This window comes from Delphinapterus leucas, chromosome 9 (genome assembly GCF_059928025.1).
Source record: "Delphinapterus leucas isolate spDelLeu-1000000601 "Yukka" chromosome 9, BTC_Dleu_Yukka2, whole genome shotgun sequence".
Lineage (NCBI taxonomy): Eukaryota > Metazoa > Chordata > Mammalia > Artiodactyla > Monodontidae > Delphinapterus > Delphinapterus leucas.
In genome coordinates this window covers 47912507-47931418 of record NC_143137.1, presented here as the reverse complement: position 1 = coordinate 47931418, position 18912 = coordinate 47912507, and the positions used below count along the sequence as shown (strand labels likewise).

The following is an 18912-nucleotide window of genomic DNA, read 5'->3' as shown; positions in this document are numbered from 1 at the left end:
CCAACCTCCTAATTTATCCTTTCCCCCCCACTTCCCCCTTTGGTAACAATAAGTTTGTTTGCTATGCAAAGAGGTTTATCTTTAACCAAGCGAAGACCTGCAGGGTTTGAGCCTGCTTTCCTCAAGACACAGGCCAGGCAGGTAAATGGGTGTGCTCTCCACAAAACACAACCAACCTCATTTTCCTAGTGACTTTTTGGAGTTTATCTACTGGCAGTTTCAGGTTCTGGAAACACAAAAACAATTGGCTCTGCCCTCCAGGAGCTCACAGTCTGGTGAGGGTGACAATACCCTTGAAAAGATGCATGGTGGTATCAGATGACGAGCGTGAGAACACGCAGGTGTACCAAATACTATAAAGAAACAGGACAGAAGAACCGGGGAAGCGTCATCAAAGAAGGCGCCACATGAATTGGGTTTATAAGACAAGTAGGAGTTTTCAAGGCAAAGAAATGGAGGTTCAAGACCACTGCAAGCAGAAGGGACTGTACATTCAAAGGTTCATATTTACGAAGAGGCCTGCAGTCTGGGGAGTGAAGAAAAGCAGTGTTTATTCACGAGGGAGGTAGGGAACGGGTAAAGGAAGCATCTCACACTATTACAAAGGGTCTCTATAGGCTTGTAAGAGTCAGCGAAGGTTTTAAAGCATGCTTAGCTTTTTTTTTTTTTTTTTTAAGAAAGTAGTTCTGGCAGACATGGCCAAGTGTGGACAGGACTCTAAATCAGTGCTGTACAAAAAAAACTAAATGCGAGCCACAGAGCCAAGCCACATATGTAATTTAAAATTTTCTAGGAGCCACATTTAAGGTAAGAAAAAACAAGGGAAATTAATTTAATAATATATTTTAACTCCCTTAATCCAAACTGTTATCATTCACTATAATCTGTCAATATTTTGAAAATTATTAATGTGATAGTGAGATAGTTTACATTCTTCTTTTCTCATGCTAAGTCTTTAAATCTGGCACACTTACAGCTCATCTCAATTTGGAAGAGCCGCATTTCAAGCGCTCAAAAGCCAGATGTGGTGAGTGGTTACCATACTAGACAGCACAGCTCCAGATAAATTACATACAAGACCCACTTAGCAGGCTGTAGCCAAGAGTCCAAACAAGAGATGATAAATGTCTGGGGAGCTATTTCCAGCCCTTGGACATATGCTAAAGTGCCACTGAAACGCAATTTTACAAACATGTAACTTATTTTTTGTTTTGAATAGATAATAATTCACATGGTTCACAAAATAATACAACAAACAGTGCTACCCTCACCCTTTTTCTGTCTACCCCCCCACCCTCTCATTAAAGAGAACCATTTTATTAAGTTTCTTTTTTCTGTTTGCTTATCCTTTCAGTATTTCTTCATGCAGATATGAATGCAGACTCCTTTCTACACCAAAGGTAGCACACTACCTACTCTGTTCTACACCTTGCTTTTTTCATTTTAATAATATGTCTTGGATATCTTTCCATATCACTGCATGAAGAGTTTCCATGTTCTCTTTAAATGCTACACAATATTCTACTGTATGGATGATTCACAGTTTATTTCACTGGTCTCCTACTAATGGATATTTGAATTGTTTCCAATCTTTTCTATTATAAACAATGCACTAATGAAAAACCTCCTACATACGTCACTTTATATGTATTCAGGGGGTACCTGCAGGGAAAAAGTACCAGAGCCAGATTGCTGGGTCAAAGGGTAACTGCATTGGTAATCTTGACACAGCTAAATTGGCCTGCATAAGGGTTGTGCAATTTTGTACTCTCAGGAGTACGGTGCACATCTGGTCAACAATGTACGATTATCACATTTCAGAAGTTTTGCCAATCCAATGAAGTAAAAAGTGCTACTTAGTTTAAATTTGCATTTCTCTTACTATGCCTGAGTCTGAAGATCTTTTATTTGGTTTAGAGACAATCTGTATTTCTTGTTCTGTGAATCATATGTTTGTGTCCTTTGCCTATTTTTCTACTGGTTTGCCAGTCATTTTATTCATTTGTAGGAGCTCTTTATATATAGAGATTAGCCCTTTGTCCACTGTAAATTTCTTCCCTCAACTGTTATTTGTCTTTTGAATTTACTTATTGTGTTTTTTACCAGGTAAAATTTTTTAATCTGAATTTAGTCTAATTTATCAATCTTTTTCTTTTCAGGTTTCTGAATTTTGAGTCATAGTTTAAAAGGCTTAACTTTTAACTTCAAAGTTAAAAGGAATTTACACGTTTCTTCCAGTCCTTTCATTTTAAGCAGATATGAATATATATTCATATTTTGAAATCCTTGTTAAAAATATCATTTTCACTTTTTCCAAATGAAGTAGACCAGACCATTTTATGAATGCCTTCCTGATTTCTCCCTCCTTTCTTTTCATAATCCTTTTGAATATCACACTGATCATATAAATTGAACTGGTCAAGACGGAATTTATTTGAACGGTATGAGATACAGAAACAACTTCATCTTTCTCCAGATAGCTACCCACTTGGTCCAAGACCATACACTAAAAATTTCATCACTACCCCACTGGAACCATAATTTTAAAATACTTTTCTATTTTTATAGACAGCAACCTGGATTTTTATAAACTCATGGTTCTCATTCTCTAGTCTAGACGTTACAGAGGTAAATACAAGTTATGATCTTCACTTATTTACAGGAACTGCCAAGTTTTGTAAAAACTGCATTCATGCAGCGGTATCTTTACTCCCGCGTCATCCTCAATAGTTTTTCAGCAGACGCTTGACCTGAAAGAGGTATACAGACACAAACTGCCACTGAGAAATTTACAGTTGCGAGGCTGCCAAGTTGTTTTTCGCGAGTCATTTGTTTAAAAGGCAAGCAGCACACCACAAGGAAAGTTTGGCAAAACTCTCATCAGTGACAAAATTCTGGTTTATCCAAGTTCATTTTAGGTAATCACCAGTGTGATATTCAAAAGATTTATGAAAAACAAAGAAAGGAGGGAGAAAAGAGAGGGCGATTCAGAAGGTATCTGGTCCACCTGAGTTGGAAAAGTGAAAACTGATTTTTTTTTTGAGTTTTCATAAACATACATAAATGCTTCATGAATTTGTGTGTCATCCTTGCACAGGGAATGCTAACCTCCTCTGTATCATTCCATTTTAGTATATGTGCTGCTGAAATGAGCGTGGAAAATATTCTTTAACAAGGATTTAAAATTCCCAATTAATTCTATTCAGAAGTTTCTAGTAAACCAGAACTTTTAAAGTAAAAATGAGAAAGGTATGGTATTCTATAGGTATTCTATGTCCTTTTGTTCCAATATTAATTCACATCTGCTATATTAGCGTCTGTCAAGTTGTATTCAATAAATGCATACTGTATATTGTCATTTGAGGTTGTGAAATTAGTCATTATAGCTCAGTTTCTAAGAGAGATTTAGACACACACACAGAGTTTTGAGCAGTATACCCTTCGAAAAATAGAAAGGAGATCAGTTCCTATAGAGGATGCTCATGTATTTGACACAAATTATAGAGTTTCACATAGGGGATAATAGTACCAGAAAAATAACAATGGCAACAGAATGCTCCAACATAAGTAATAGAGGAAATGCTGGGGAAGTGGGCCAGGAGAAGAATCCTGAGAAGTCAAAACTCCCCAGACGAGAACAGAGCATAGCTTCCAGGATGTCTGTGATGTTTCTAAAAGAAAGAGTCGGGGTAGAAGCCACCAGTCCTGTGAACAGAGGCCATGGCTGTGCTCCCCCAGGGGTGGCCTCCCTGTCTCCCCATCACCGCCCCCCCGCCCACCCCACGTCCCCTGAGCCGCTGCTTCTCAAGTCAATGACTCACAAACCTGATCTCCAGCCCTGAGACGACGCTCTTGAATTGCAACCTTTTTTCAACTTGCGAGCACCTCATGGAGGCGATTCACCCCCACGCGCTACCTAAGTGCCCCTCTCCTCCAGCTAAACCCTACCTGCTCCCCTCTATGTCATCTTCCTCTTCTCCTAGACACCTTCACACCTTCCATTTTAGGCATCTTTGACTCTCTTCACCCCACAACAGCCAATCCCGCATCCTGCTCTCCCCTCTTGTTTCCAATGCCCCTCATATTTCAGACCCTCCTCATGACCCTGTGCTTACTTCCTAATCTCCTAACTGATTTCCTTGTTTCCTCACTCCCCCATTTACAATCAATTCTTTCCTAAATGGTACTTTCTCCAAAACCTCCAATGTTCCCCATTTACTTACCTGACAGTCTGAAGTCATGTCATTGATCATTTAATTAATATTTGCTGAGTACCCACTAGGTACCAGGCACTATTCTAGGCATTTGGGACACAGCAATAAACAGACAATAAATTCCTGCTTAATTTTGTCTGAGCCTGTTTTTTCCCTCCCCTTCACCCCACTAGTCCCCTAGATAACTGTATCTATAAATAAATCTAGACCAGAAGTTATATTCTGGTATATTTACATATTCAAGGATGCCTAACAAGCCTCTACTAAGTGTTGGATCCAAGACTGAGCAAGACAGATGTCTTTTCCATTTGTCCCACCCTGGCCTTCCCTTCCCTTCCCTTCCCTTCCTGCTCTGCATGCCTTCTCCTTTCCTCACCCTCCATCCTGAAATACACAGTCCAAACCCTCCAAACTCTGTAAAGACTCTCCTGGGCACTCCGGCCCGTGGCAGGGGCCATCAGCTCCTTTCTGTCTTATGACACCGTTTACCTTGTGAAAGTGCTTAAAGTTTTCATGCTGCTTTGTTTTGTTTTATTCTTCATTAGTTTAATGAAACTTCCTAACTGGAGTAGAGGTCTTTCAGGACCGGATGCATCTTTCCTAGTAGAATTCCACAATCACAGAACATAACAGCCAAGGAAACCCTCTGACTCCAGTTCATCAAACCCATCTTGCTTCTTGAGGAAACTTAGGCAGGGAGAGGTTAAGTCACAGTATCAAGTGCTAAAAAATAAAGTGAATAAATATGAATGGCAGATGAGCGGGCATACTGCCCTTCGTCCCACAGGGTAGAAGATGTCTGAACTGCTAGTTGCAAGCAGTTCTTTTCCCCTGGAATCCATGCATGTGTTCCCAAGCTGTCTGACAATTTTCCGACAGCCACTGCTGAGCTGAGGGCCAACTAACCCAGAAAAGCCACCCCAAGTGATGGATTTGCCCAGTTCTACACTGTTGCCCTCTTTCCAGTTCCCCACTGCCTGCAGACTGCTTGAGACCTCAATGATGCTAAACAACTAAACTCTAAGGCATACATTTTCCAGATGCCAGACCGCTCGCCCCTCACTGCCCCTGTGAAATCCGGGGCTTCCCTTATCTTGCTGTATCAATGCTGTATTCTCTGCTCTGGCCTGGGAGCTGCCCCTACAGGAAGCCAGAGAGCACCCTGAAGGAGGTGGCTGGTACCAGCAGGAGCACCCAGGCAAGGTAACGTGGAACTGCAATTAAAAGTATCTACAAGTTCAAAATAAGAATAACCCTGTGAGAAGTATTCTTTGGAACAGGCTGGTAGAATCCAGAAGTCATCTATAAAGCCATGAGATGTAGCATGATGTGCAAATGCCAGGATTTTTATCATGAGCTCCGTGTCTATTTCCCTGTATTCATGTTGATCTGCTCCCCACTCTTCACACGAAACCCAAGAGGGGATGTGGGATGTTTTCATCCCACTCCTTGTGCCTACTGAAATGGCAATGGGCACTCAGTAATGTTTCCTGAATCTCCTCAAAGTCAAAGACCAGTTATTCTTTGCTTGAGCTGAAAACAAGTCAAATTTAACAGAAGCACAGTCATGCACATGTGGCCAATGTAGATAAGGGCGTCTCCTGTTTGTACATTTCTCTGTGGGGCCCAGAAGAACTGATAGTCTTAATTGGCCACAGATTATAAAGCCCACATTCATCAAAGTAGACTGGAGGTAATTGCCCTTCAGATGTTATTTTAGGCAGCTGTTCTATTATTCACAAGTAAATCTGTGCCCTCAATTTACAATAATCCTTCGATGTCGTGGTCTTTCGGTATAGCTGAATCCCAAGACCTTGGAAGCTACCAGTAGGCTCTCTCTCAAGCCAACTTTGAGGACTGTTTGGTGGCAATATTCACGAGGGAAGAAAAATCTTGGTTTTCAAGATAAAAGAATACTCCTTACATTTAGGAAAACCTTTGAAATAGAGAGACTTCCTACCTAACAGCAGCTAGCAAGTGGCCTTGTTTATGTCTATTTAAGTAAATGAATTATTAAAAGCAGAAAAAAACATTCTATGCTCCAATTTTAAATCTTCTTTTATCTGATTTTAGTTTCCTTGGGGGAAAGAAACAAAGATTCATGCCTGAGCCAAAACCAAACGACATACAAGTTCTTCCGTCAGAGATAGAGCTGTCAGTCTCTTCTGATGTGCTCCCAACGTTGTGTTCCAGCTTCTCCTCCCATACCTCCCTGCAGACAGACCTCTTCCAAGCAGTCTGGACTCCCACCATGTCTGGAACATGCTCTGCAGCTCAGCTTCCGTGATTATCTGAATCTCGCTCCCCAGAACTGGGCCACGGTGACCTAGGTCAGCCTTACAGTAACTGCTGACCCAGCTCTTTCTGGTCTCTCCTGCCTGGAGCTGGGAGATTGGTTTAGGCAACGAGGGTGAGGCTGGGCCAGTGAGCAGGATTTAAGGGGCCCTCCCAGAACTGCAGAAGAGGAGGAGACACACGCTGGGGGACCACTGGCCTGAGATGTCAGTGCAGCCTGTCTTCTGTTAGTCCAACAGACCTGAACAGACGGATCAATAATGCATCACTGCTTCTAAGGTCAGGTCCACCCTGGAGCACCTCCCACCACTGCCACCCACTCAGTAACATAGCACCCATTTGTTTTTTCATTCATTCATTCTTTCATTCTCTATTTAAATGAGCCTCTGCATCGGTGTAGGCAGATACATCTCAATATGGCAAATCTAGTAAACTCCTAGTTAGCTTGAACCCACTCAAGTATGAACTTCCACTAACTGGAACAATGGGATTCCTTCATATAAGGACACTTGAGCCATAATAAACACACCAAGTTATGATATTCTATCTAAAAATGCCTCTCCCCTTTCTCTACCAGAAGAAATCAGTTATATTTATACTTAAAAATACAGATGTCACTTGTCCAGAAGTCTTTTCCAACTCCCCTGGTCTTCCTAGAAGGCTTTCTAGCTGTATCTCCAACTACACCCTCCTTTACACTCTCCTCTAGCTACACTGCCCTTTTCTCAGTTCCTGCCTTTCATGTTAAGCTGCTTTCTGCCTCACGGCCTTTAAAGTCTATTTCCCCACTAGACTGTCAGCTCTATAAGAGCAGGGACCATGACTGCTTCTATTTATCATGATAGCCACAGGCACCAGCACAGTGCCACACAGTAGGCACTCAGTAGCTGAATGAATGAATGACCTTCTACAGTATTTGTGTCACTAAATTCCAATTGCCCAATAGTGTATTGGCCCCAAAGCCTGGCCTCTGCCCGCTACCTCAAAGCCAAACACTTTCCCACAATTCATTTAAAAAGGGAAGTGGACATTTGTCCCTACCGCCTACACCTGGTATATCCACATCCAGTAACAATGAAGGATAAATATAAGGATCTTATGAGCCTAGAGGTGATGACCCTCACGTATTACTAAGGTCAGAAAGAAGCGGTCTTAGAATATATCCAAAAAGATCAAAATAAGAACTAAAAATAAAGGGGCAGGGTAGTATTATTGAATGTTTCTGAGCAACCCTGACCTAACCAGAAAAGTCATAACCAAAGAACCCAGTCTCCTGACTCCGTTTCAGTTGGTTTCAGTTGTTCTGACCATTGAGTAGGACCCAAGCCGAGTGGAGACAGCAGTGTGCCATGTGCAGCTTCTCGGTTAGTGCCCCTTAGTGGCTGAACTGTTCCCCCCCACCCCCAAATCCACATGTGGAAGCCCTGACCCTCAGGACCTCAGAACTTGACTGTATTTGGAGATGGGGCCTTTAAGATGTGAATAAATGAAAACGGGGCCCTTAGGGTGGGCTCCAATCCAACGTGACTGGTGTCCTCATCTCAGAAGAGATTAGGACTCAGACACGCAGAGGGAAGATACAGGGAGAAGAGGGCCACCTGTGAGCTTGGGAGAGAGGCCTCTGAGGAAGCCAACACTGCTGGCACCTTGAGCCTGGACTTCTGGCCTCCAAGCTGTGGGAAAATAAATGTCTGTTGTTTAAGCCTCCCAGTCCGTGGCGCTTTGTGATGGCAGCCCTAGCACACTAATGCAGTGCCCAAGCAGCTCTTGCGGAAAAGGGAAAGAGCATTTGCCAAGTACGCACTGCCGGCCCTGCTCTTTACAATCCTAGGTGTCATCTTTTCCCCAGGGCCGACCTTTCTTCTTTATCTGACAAATGAGCACACTGAGGCACAGAGCCACAGGGGGGGCTGAGCCAGAATCTGACTCCAGGGCTGCTTCCAAATTCCATGCCCTCTTTTGTACTATACCTTCAGATCCTAAAGACCAAACTGGAGTATAAAATGTGAAAGCAGATTCTAACTTGCTTTATTTTGCCCTTAGAAAACGGGCAAGATCACCATTTTAGCTTAGTTGAAGAACCAGATGCATTTGTATGCATCACCCAAATAAAGTGATTGAAATACTGTGAAACAGATATGAATAGAAACTAATTTTGCTTTTTAATGAGCATTCTGACCAGATCAATACTACAAAATGCTAAACTTCAAAATGTCATTACAATTTCAATGCAACTGCCCAGGTAATTGGTTCAAAGAGGCACTTATGGTAGTTTAGACTGTATTTTCTCTTCATAAGAGCAGGGGCCTATTATGTAAAATAAAGTCATGAAAATCTTAATTGCACCGCATAAAGGACAGAACCTGGTCTAGCCCACAAACCGTGGCAAACATGAGAAACAAAACGCAGATGAATGCTTAATCAGATGTCTGTCACTTTCTGAATAGTGTCTGAATAGTGACTAATATTCTAATTATTAGTCACCACACTGAGAAGGTGCAATTATGGAACAGGGAAGATTGCTTTAATTATTTTTGTTGTTAGCCCACAATCTGTGAGGCCTTTGCAAAAATATGATTTTAGTCCCCATAAGCTATAGAGGAAAAAATGATTAACAGTTAAAATTCACTTCCCTCCCAACCGAAGCATTGAAGAAAAAAGGTTTGAAGTTGTATTGACAGACATGACTAACAACTGTGATCACAGAAATAAATTTAGTAAAATGATAATTTATCTGTCACAATTTACCAAGGGAGAAAAAGTGCAGCACAAGCCGCTAAATTGTAAAGTGAAATGAAAGCAAAGATAGAACCCAGTTTTTAATGAAATGCAGAACGTTATTAATTGGTTTCCTAGCAACAGCCAGGCTAAAATTACTTAACATGTATGCTCAATCCCATGCAAATATGAGTGTTATCGCTTAAATGTTGATTTTAGTTGGTCTTTTCAGATGCAAATCCAATGTGTAAAATGAATGTAAATGTTGACAATGCTGATACAAAAAAATCCCCTGATTAACATCATTCTGGTGTTCAAAGCACCAGAGTTGAGGATCTTCCCTTTGGAAGGATTGCAAGCTGCCTGGGCTGCCATCTTCCTTAACCTGTCCTCCCTGTCTCCCCTCACCCCAATGCAAGCATTAGAGATAACTAACAAAATAGTACTGCTGGGCCTTGCTGAATTGCCCTACAATTATTTCTCATTAAATGATGGATGGATGATGCTTTCAGCTTAGAGGTGATGCAAGGGGCTTGCCAACCCAAGACCGAGGCTGATCTCAAGTTTGATTTTCCAGACAGAACCAAACCTTTAGATGACTCCATCAGAGCCCACGCAGACAAATTCCCTTCAAAACTGCCAAATAAGCCACTCTTCTACTCTACCTGGCCTCATCTGGCAGCTCAAGAGCAGCTGGAGAACAACCATGTTCCACAGGCAAAAGAGGCACCAAGAAGGGGTGGAAAGCGTGTAGCCCCCTCACAATCACCACCACCCTGTAACACCCACTCCAAGGAAAAGCCATGTGCTTGCTAGGCTTTCACTTACTCATGCAACAAACATTTATAGCATAATTACCACTTGTCAGGAAATGATCTAGGTGCCGGAGAGACAGCAGTGAATAAGAAAAAAAAAAATCCCTATCTTCAACTATCTTAGTGCAGGAGAGAGACAAATAAATCAAGAAACACATACACAATAAAATTTCAGGTAGTGATAAAAAAAAAAAATAGGAAGAGAAAAAGTAGCCTAAGGAAGAGAGGAGGATGGGTAGGGTTGGGTGGACCACGGTAGATGAGGTCTCTCACAGGGTGTCTTTTGCACAGATTTAAAAAAAGAAACAAAGAAGCCAAGCATTAAGTATGATGAGGCACAGCATGGGAGGGGGCGCTGATATGAGCAGGGCTGCTTTGAGCCAAGTTCCCCACCACCTGCCAACAAGACTGCACCCCTAAGCCCCTGCCTCACGGTATTTCAGGGACACTACTGTCTCTAGGGCCACCTAGGACTATACTTCAAGACTAAAAGATGGAGCCTAAGTCTGACATATGTGGAGGAAAAAGAGGAGAGTCAGTCCCACTGAACCCTAAAAGTTCTTTCCTTTCTGGATCAAGGCTCAGTCCCCTCCTGACCTCCGAGAGTCTTCTGAGCCAACTGGAAAGTACATTCTTGGACCGATCTCCCCTAGAGGAGGTGAGGTGAGCATTTCTGGCCAAAGCCCCCTGCCTGAAGCCTCCGAGGGATGGGGATTAGACAAACAGTTTATTCCAGACACCCAGTCAAGGCTCTGGGATATTTCAGGCAGTGGCCAGCAGCTCGGGACATCTATTCCAAGTTCTGAAGCTTGCTTATGAAGAGAAGTGACAAAGATTCTATGGACAGCTCCATACCAGGCCAAGGATCCCCAGATTAACCTTATGAGTACTGGGCCAAGGGAAAATGGATAGATTCTTCTTCCAAATATCACACTCTAGCCTTTGTAAGCCATGCCTTAAGTCTCTGAAGGCTTCAGAAGTTACTATTGGGCTTCCCTGGTGGCGCAGTGGTTGAGAGTCTGCCTGCCAATGGAGCGGACATGGGTTCGTGCCCCGGTCCGGGAGGTTCCCACATGCCGCGGAGAGGCTGGGCCCGTGGGCCATGGCCGCTGAGACTGTGCGTCCGGAGCCTGTGCTCCGCAACGGGGGAGGCCACAACAGTGAGAGGCCCGCGTACCGCAAAAAAAAAAAAAAGTTACTATTAAACACAAATGCCCTTAAGAGAGACACGTGAAACCTTAGGTGTAGCCCACCGGGGGCTGCGGTGGGGCTGGGGTTTAGCTTGGGGCATACAGATGCCAGTGATGGGACCTAATCTATCTGGTTGGCCTAGAATGAATGGTGACAATGGCACGGTCTGCAGAGCAGTTGTCATACCTGTCTGGGTGATACAAACATTTCACTAGGCTTGACTTAATTCATGCTAACCCACCCAATTAAACAGAGGATAATCCTCTATTTGCAGCATCTCATCACAGTTCAAGGAGGCTATATTGCATTTTGAGTTAAAAATCAAACAGGTTGTACATGTGACCATAGTCTTGGTCCTGGAGATGTTTCGTTTAGGCCTGTGGTTCTCGAAGCAGCATCAGCAGTACCTGATGAGCTTATTAGAAATGCGTCCTCACAAGCCCAGTCCCCACATTTACTGAATTAGAAATCTGGCAGTGGGCCCAGAAATCTGTGTTTTAACAAGCCCTCCAGGTGATTCTATGCATGCTAAATTTGAGGGCCTTCCAAGGCCCAATTCAGCAAGATGGTGTACCTCTGAGTTTATACTTAGCACTAACTTGCTGCAAATTATTTCAATCAACCGGAAACCAAGGATAGTTGTTCTGTACCTTCCGCACAATGGCATGCATTCAAAATAAACACACTAATCGTTTGAATTCCTGACACAGTAACTTTTTCCAAAGAATGCACCACTCAGAACACAAGATGCTGATTTACTGATTTCTTAAGATAACCAATTGTTCCGACGAAGAGAGAAGTGAAAAGAAGCAAAGTTAGTTATTCTTTAGGGAACTTGAGTTTGGTGTAGCCTTCTGAGAGAACTTTGAGAACCAGTTCTCTGGTTCTAAGGCTGTCAGGGCTCCCTCCTGAACAACAGGAGCTCCCCAGGGTGGATACAGGGTCCTAGGAGGGCTAACTGTAAATACCCTAAAACCCTTGCCAAATGGATGACTCCCTCTAATTCTTATAGTTTAGAGAGAACGTTCAATCTTCAGTGTCCCTGACAATAAAATGGATGTTATACGGGCATACATTCATTAAAAACTTTGAAGATGAAAAAAGAATCTAGGAGATGCTCTAATCACTGTTAAGATAAATATACATGAGGAAACCTGCAATCAGAAGGGCGCATCTCAGACTGAATTGTGCATCAGAATCACCTGTGATGCCTGAGAAAAATGCAGACTTCTGGGCCTAATTACCAAACATTCTGAGTCACATGACTTGGGGGCCAGCATTTTGCCTTTTATAGAAGCATGCCCAGGTGATTTTGATGCAGGGATCTGTATTTAAATTACCAACATGATCACTTCTCCAATTTTCAAGGGATATTAATAAGGGGTTTTTTTACATAGGAAAATAAAACAATCCTACAAGCAAAAGAACTACAAGTTCCTTTTTCTCTACATGTGTGCTAAAGCTGGAGAACTTTAGTTGAGAGAAAGTTTGTACGTATCTTACATTAAAGTAACTTTTTAGTAAATAATTTTTTTCTGATTACCAAAGTTATACATGTTCATTGTAGAAAAAAATAGCAAAAGGGAGAAAGTAAAAATACCCATAATCTCACAATCTGAGATAACTTGGTACATTATATTCTTCAGATGACTTGCAGGCTCTTTACACACACACACACACACACACACACACACGTGCGCACACACACTTAAAAAAAATAGTGGGATCCAAGTATATGTAGTTGTTGTAGTATATGTTTTTTACATCTAACAACATTGTCAATATCCTTTTTACCAGTCCTTGATTCTTTTAGATATAAAAGACAGACTGTCTAAACATCAACTCTCTGTTGCTAAGATTTTTTTTTAAAAAAATCAAGGAATTAATATTCTATTCATGTGGCCAGTACATAAATACAAATATTTGTGTCATCTGTACAAGTATGCTAAAAATCTCATTATTGCTTTTATTAAGTGATTTAGCATTGATACAGTTTATTAGCAATTTTTATTAGTTCATTAGTTCATTTTAATGAATGTGCGCCCAATACTTGAAGGCCTCTAGACATATATACAATATATTAATACAACAAGTATTCACTTTAATGAAACTTATTAGACCAAGGTTTTTCTCATTAAATTCAAAAGGAGCCAAAAGGCTCTAATGGAACAAAATTGAGACAAAAAACTTTTTTAACATGCCCCTAGAGTCTATAAACTTTAATTCTATTCAACCAGGAAGCGGTCAAAACGTAAATGCATTTCACAGAACACACTCATCATAACTTGAAAGGTAAATTCTTTCATGTTTTATAAACGGGGCAGAAAGAATGTGAGTTTATGTGACTAGGCCACAGTCACACTCCCCTGCTCCCTGGTATCAAAGAGCTTGCAAGGGCTTCAACATTTAGCAGTCATGGGAACTTAAGTAAGCCACTTCAGCCTTCTACGCTTCAGTTTCCCCACGTGGAAAATGAGGATGCTAATAAAGAATGTCCGTGTTACTGATTTCCCAAGGGTTTTCTGAGGGCCAAGTGAGACGATACACGTGAAGTTCTAAAGTACTACTCCAATGTAATCCTGAGCCTAGCTGGTATCTAGCTCTCTGAAATGGGGCTGACTCACCACTTCTTAGTCTACTGCCCTCCCACCATAACCTGAAATCTCTTGAACACAACAGATTGGACAGAATCCAAACTGTCTGCTTGTTAGGCCAAAGAATGAGGAATAATTCAACCTTTCAATATTTGGCCCGAGAACTGCTTTACAACTGAATCAGACCCAAGGATCCCTTACTGTGATCATGAAAAGTCAAAGTGATGTATTCTGGGAAGTTCTTCATGAATAACAGTTCTCTGGGAGTGATAGACATGGTCCCACAGCAGGCTTATCATCACCACTACCTGGGGAGCTTTTAAGAAACAGATTCCCAGACCCCACATCAGAGATTCTGGTAAGCTTTTAAGGTAACCACATAGGAAATTTTCAGATGCCCTGACCTATCACAGTAGTTTCTAAGCTGAATTATTCTTGACATTAAAAATTGTTCATTAGATTCCATAAGACTCGGAACCCTAAGAACAATATGACTGAAGGGCATGTTAGTGATCTGTATATTCACAAAGACAGAAGGTCCTCAAAACTGCTCTCCAGTCACTTCAACAAAAACATCTATATAAATGACTACCTGCATATGCACAATGAACTTTCCCCTTAGTACCCAAGAGTAGGGAAATAACAAGATTGCCACTTCCCTTCCAAAACATTTTTTATTTCACCACAACCTTCTCTGCTTACATAAATAATACCACAATATGCACTAGATGATTATAAATGGTTTAAAATATCCTCAAAATCATAATTATCATCTCCTTTTCCTTCTCTTTTTCCTATAAACAACAAGCAAAAAGGACAGACATTTGGCCCCTACAACCTGTTCTTTGCACATATTGACAAAGCTCTGGACACAACATTCTTTTATTCATTCAACAAATGACCAAAATAAGCATTTCTCAGCACCAACCACAAATCCGCAGAGCATATCCTACAATTTGCATAAGGGTTCTGTTACCATTCTTTTAGACGGTCAAATGTTGCCTGAGTTTTCTAACCTCTGGGTTGGGAAACTGGGCTGTCACTTTGCCATGGGCATTCTGTCTCCAAAGTTCCCTCTACTGTGGCAAAAGCAAGAGTACAGTTTTCAAAATACAATACTGTTATAGATATGATTCTTGAAATCCGATGGAATAAAAAAATGTCAACATACAAACTTTCAAATTTATTGTACTAAGCAATCTCACCTGGAACGTAAGGGTCAGGGACTGACTACATAAAATACTGATTAAAAAAAAAACCTCTTCGATCCTACTGCCCCCATGATCAGATGTTGCTTGGCTAAAACATTTCTTAGTTGGAATCCCAGCGAGAATATCATTATATGTAATTTTCCTACTATAACTGATGAGATGGAATGTAATAAGTGCTCATTTGGAAAAAGATGTGAGTTATTGGTCACTTGGTTACCATTAGAGATTACTAATTAGGGTAAACAGTATGTGGCAGCCTTGGCCTGAAAGACAGCAGTGAATTCATTAGGAAGAAGAAAGGTCAGCAAGGCTCAGTAAATTTCTAATATTGACCACAACATGAAATCAAGTTGTGTTCCAAAACCAGAACTCATTAAAAGTGCGGGACGGCGGGTGGTTAAAGGGAGCAAAGACTGTTTTGCTTACAAGCTTGAAGACTTGTGGGAACAAATTATCAGGATACTCATAGCTTAGGGGAAACCAGGACTGCCCATAAAGATTGCAAAGGAGTGAATTTCAAGGACGAGGCAGGATTCTTAAGGGTGGTAAGAGAGGATTAGGTAGAAGTTATAAAGCGAAATTACTGCAAAGGCAATTCGAGCCACACATAAGGAAGCAATTTCCAGCCATAATTTTAATTAGGAACCCAGAATGATCTTCTGCGTAACGATGGCCCTTCATCATTACCATTATTCAGAATTACCCTGCATCCGCATGCATAAACATAGAGTGAAAATGAAACATAGATGTGGAAGAAAGGTCAACCATAATCAAATGTTTCTTATCCTCCAACTGCAGGTGAAATTTTCCAAATAAAATACCTGAATACAATTAGCTCTCAATTTATAATCAATTTACGATTGATCAACCCAGAGAGCCACCACTCTATCCCACTCTCACTCCCAACCCGTCTCTGACCCTTCACACTACTCTCAAGTATGGAACTGCCTGCTGCAAAAGAATCTTTATGGGTATACATGGAACTCTTGAGAGAATCTGTGAGCGGAGGAAAGGACGAAGCCGTACAAAGCAGACACTTCTAGCCACAGAGGCAAACTCCAAGCAAGCAAGGCTGGTCTCTCCTGTCCAAAACAGGTCATCCTCCAAGCCTCTCAAATGGCTTACTCGTCTTTAGTTTACCATCTTATTCATTAGAATAGAGGATTCATTTGGCTTAACCAACACTCTTTTAAAAATGCAAATAATTTTATAAGCAGACCAGACCCCCTATTGGTTATTCACGCCATGAATCAGATTTGCTTTCCATCCGCCAGCTATAATCGGCCGCCTTGAAGATATGAGAGTTTTGACTGAGAATGGTTAAAAGGGTAAGAAAGGTAAAATTAAGTTTAGAAAATGAAGTGCTATAGGGATAGAAGGGAAGGGGTACCACAACGGGGAAATCAAATTAAAGACTCGTAATGCCTGCTGCCTAGATAAAGGGATACAGATAGAGATGATGACAGACAATATGCAAATTGTATTTACTATTAAAAATCTGCCAGGAGCACCCAGGAAAGGAAACAGAATTTTTTTTTCCTCTTTTTGTTACCTAGCAGCAACGTGCTCTCAGGACCCAGAATTCAACCTAGTATGAATAGCACTAGAGTGTGGCTTCAGCTTAAGATAAATGGCCTTTTGTGCACTAGTCTTGACACCCAGCTGCTGTAACAACTCCATGCTGTGGTCTCCTAGGACCCCACCTTCCCATTCAACCTCCCGCACAATGCTCCAACCACACCAGCCTTCCTTCTGTTCATCGAACGGGCCGACTTGTTCCAACCTCAGGGCCTTTGCACTTGCTGCTCCCTCTATCAAGAACAGTCTTCTTCCAGAGAGACTTTCACATCACTCTGGTCTCAGAATAAATGCTGCCTCTTCAGATCGGCCTTCCCTGACCCTAACCAATGTTGTCCCACCTACCACCCACAAAACTCAAATGTAACTGTCCATTTGTATTGGTCCCATTGCCTATTTTATTTCCTTCCTAGCAGCTTGGGCCTATCAAAAATGTTGTTCATTTATTTGTTTACTTGTGGATCACCTGTCTTCCTCACTAAAAGCCAAGTTTTCAGGTAAGCAGGAGTGTAATCTCTGGCTCACTGTCCTCTAATCTGTACACTGTGCACCGGCATGCAGTAAACACTCCATGAATACTGGTTGTCCCAAAAAGAACTTTTAACAAACTTATGAGACACGACCTCTTTTCTTTAATTTAGAGATTTCATCATTATAAAAAGCATCGAGGGCATATGCAATGACAATCTCTAACTAAACATTTATGGTTTTAACATCCGGAGTTGGGTCTCTACTGTTGTTTTAAATTTACCAGTATTTGTCTTTTACTAAAGAAACAGAACACGACCCTGGTTCCTGAGGAGCACCAATCATACCCCAGTCTACAAGTGATTTTTTTATATACCCACATGAGGTCATTTTAGTTAGTTTCAAAACAGGATCTTATAGTGACAATACAAGCTTCAGGGTAGGGGACTTCCCAGGGATATGAGAACAGAGGATTGAAAAGTGTGTGCGTGTGTGTGTGTGTATGTGTGTGTGTGTATGTTTATAACTCCTGCAGTATATTGTCCAATCCTTTTTTTTTTTTTCTTGCGGTACGCGGGCCTCTCACTGCTGTGGCCTCTCCCGTTGCGGAGCACAGGCTCCGGACGCGCAGGCTCAGCGGCCATGGCTCAGCGGGCATGGTTCACCGGCCCAGCTGCTCCGCGGCATGTGGGATCCTCCCGGACCGGGGCACGAACCCGTGTCCCCTCATTGGCAGGCGGACTCTCAACCACTGTGCCACCAGGGAAGCCCTGTCCAATCCCTTTTTATGCTATCATTTATCATATTCTATTTTGTATTATAGTTATATATCTGCATTATTTCTTCTGGACTGTAAGCACCTTGAAGGATGGGATTCATATCTGATTCCTCCTACCTCTCAAATGCTGAACATTGTGCTCAGTAAACACCAAACAGATGCATGGATGATATTCCATTATTACTCAAAATGAAGCAAACTATGAGATACCTTGTCTGCAAAGTGGCCATTTTCCTAAGTGATAACTGAATAAGTGGGGGAACTAATATTCTCCTTATACAGTAACATCGTCAATTACTATTGAAAGACAGACTCTTTGAAACACAAACCTGCACTACACTGCATACACACAGAGACACGGGTTTGAGTGAACATTAAGCATGGGAAGTTCTAGTCCCAATGTTTCTGTTCCCGCAAACTAAAAACCCCTTTCTCCTCAACAGGCTCTATGCCTAACGACAGAATCGTGTTGCTACTACAAGCGTGAACTGAAAGGCAGACATGAGACAGAGCTTTCACCATGTGGCACAAAATATATGGTTTAAGATGTAGGGGTTGCTGCGTGTTACAAGTTTTACAATTGTCCTTATTTCAGCTAATTGCTTATAAGAGCAAACAGCATCCTGCCACGTGCTCAGGACCACATGTTCTGTGGCTGTTTTAATAAGAACTGGCTTGGATTTACAGCAAAATAACTTGAAACTCTGAGCCAAAATCTTATCTGATAAACACCCCCACACACACGGACATCTGGGGACGGCATTTTGAGGCACTGCTCTGAGAGAACACGGAGATGTTTTCAAGGGCTTCAAAAGAAGCAATTACTTTTCAAGTCCGATCAATAGCATAGAGCATGAACTGTAAAAATGCCTCTTTAAAAACTCATTTCAGGCTGAGATGAAGTGACATTTACAGCAACACTAAGAAAAAAACACTTATAAACAAGCTGGTGGTATTCTGGCTAAGTAGGTGGTACCAACATAAAATTCTCTGTTTGTAGCTATGTATCTAGGTAGAAGGAGGTTATCAACAGATTCATCTCTAGTCCTC

At 41.7% G+C, this 18912-nt stretch overlaps 1 protein-coding gene and 1 non-coding gene across 4 annotated transcripts in view; both read right to left on the bottom strand.

Moving 5' to 3' along the window:
- The window catches only part of JAZF1 (JAZF zinc finger 1), a 337129-nt gene that overhangs the window by 272252 nt on the left and 45965 nt on the right, over nt 1-18912 (bottom strand). The gene's annotated exons all lie outside the window — the stretch shown is intronic.
- On the bottom strand, nt 3053-3156 carry LOC115801767 (U6 spliceosomal RNA). Its single transcript, XR_004022100.1, has one exon. It is a non-coding gene; the product is annotated as a U6 spliceosomal RNA (small nuclear RNA).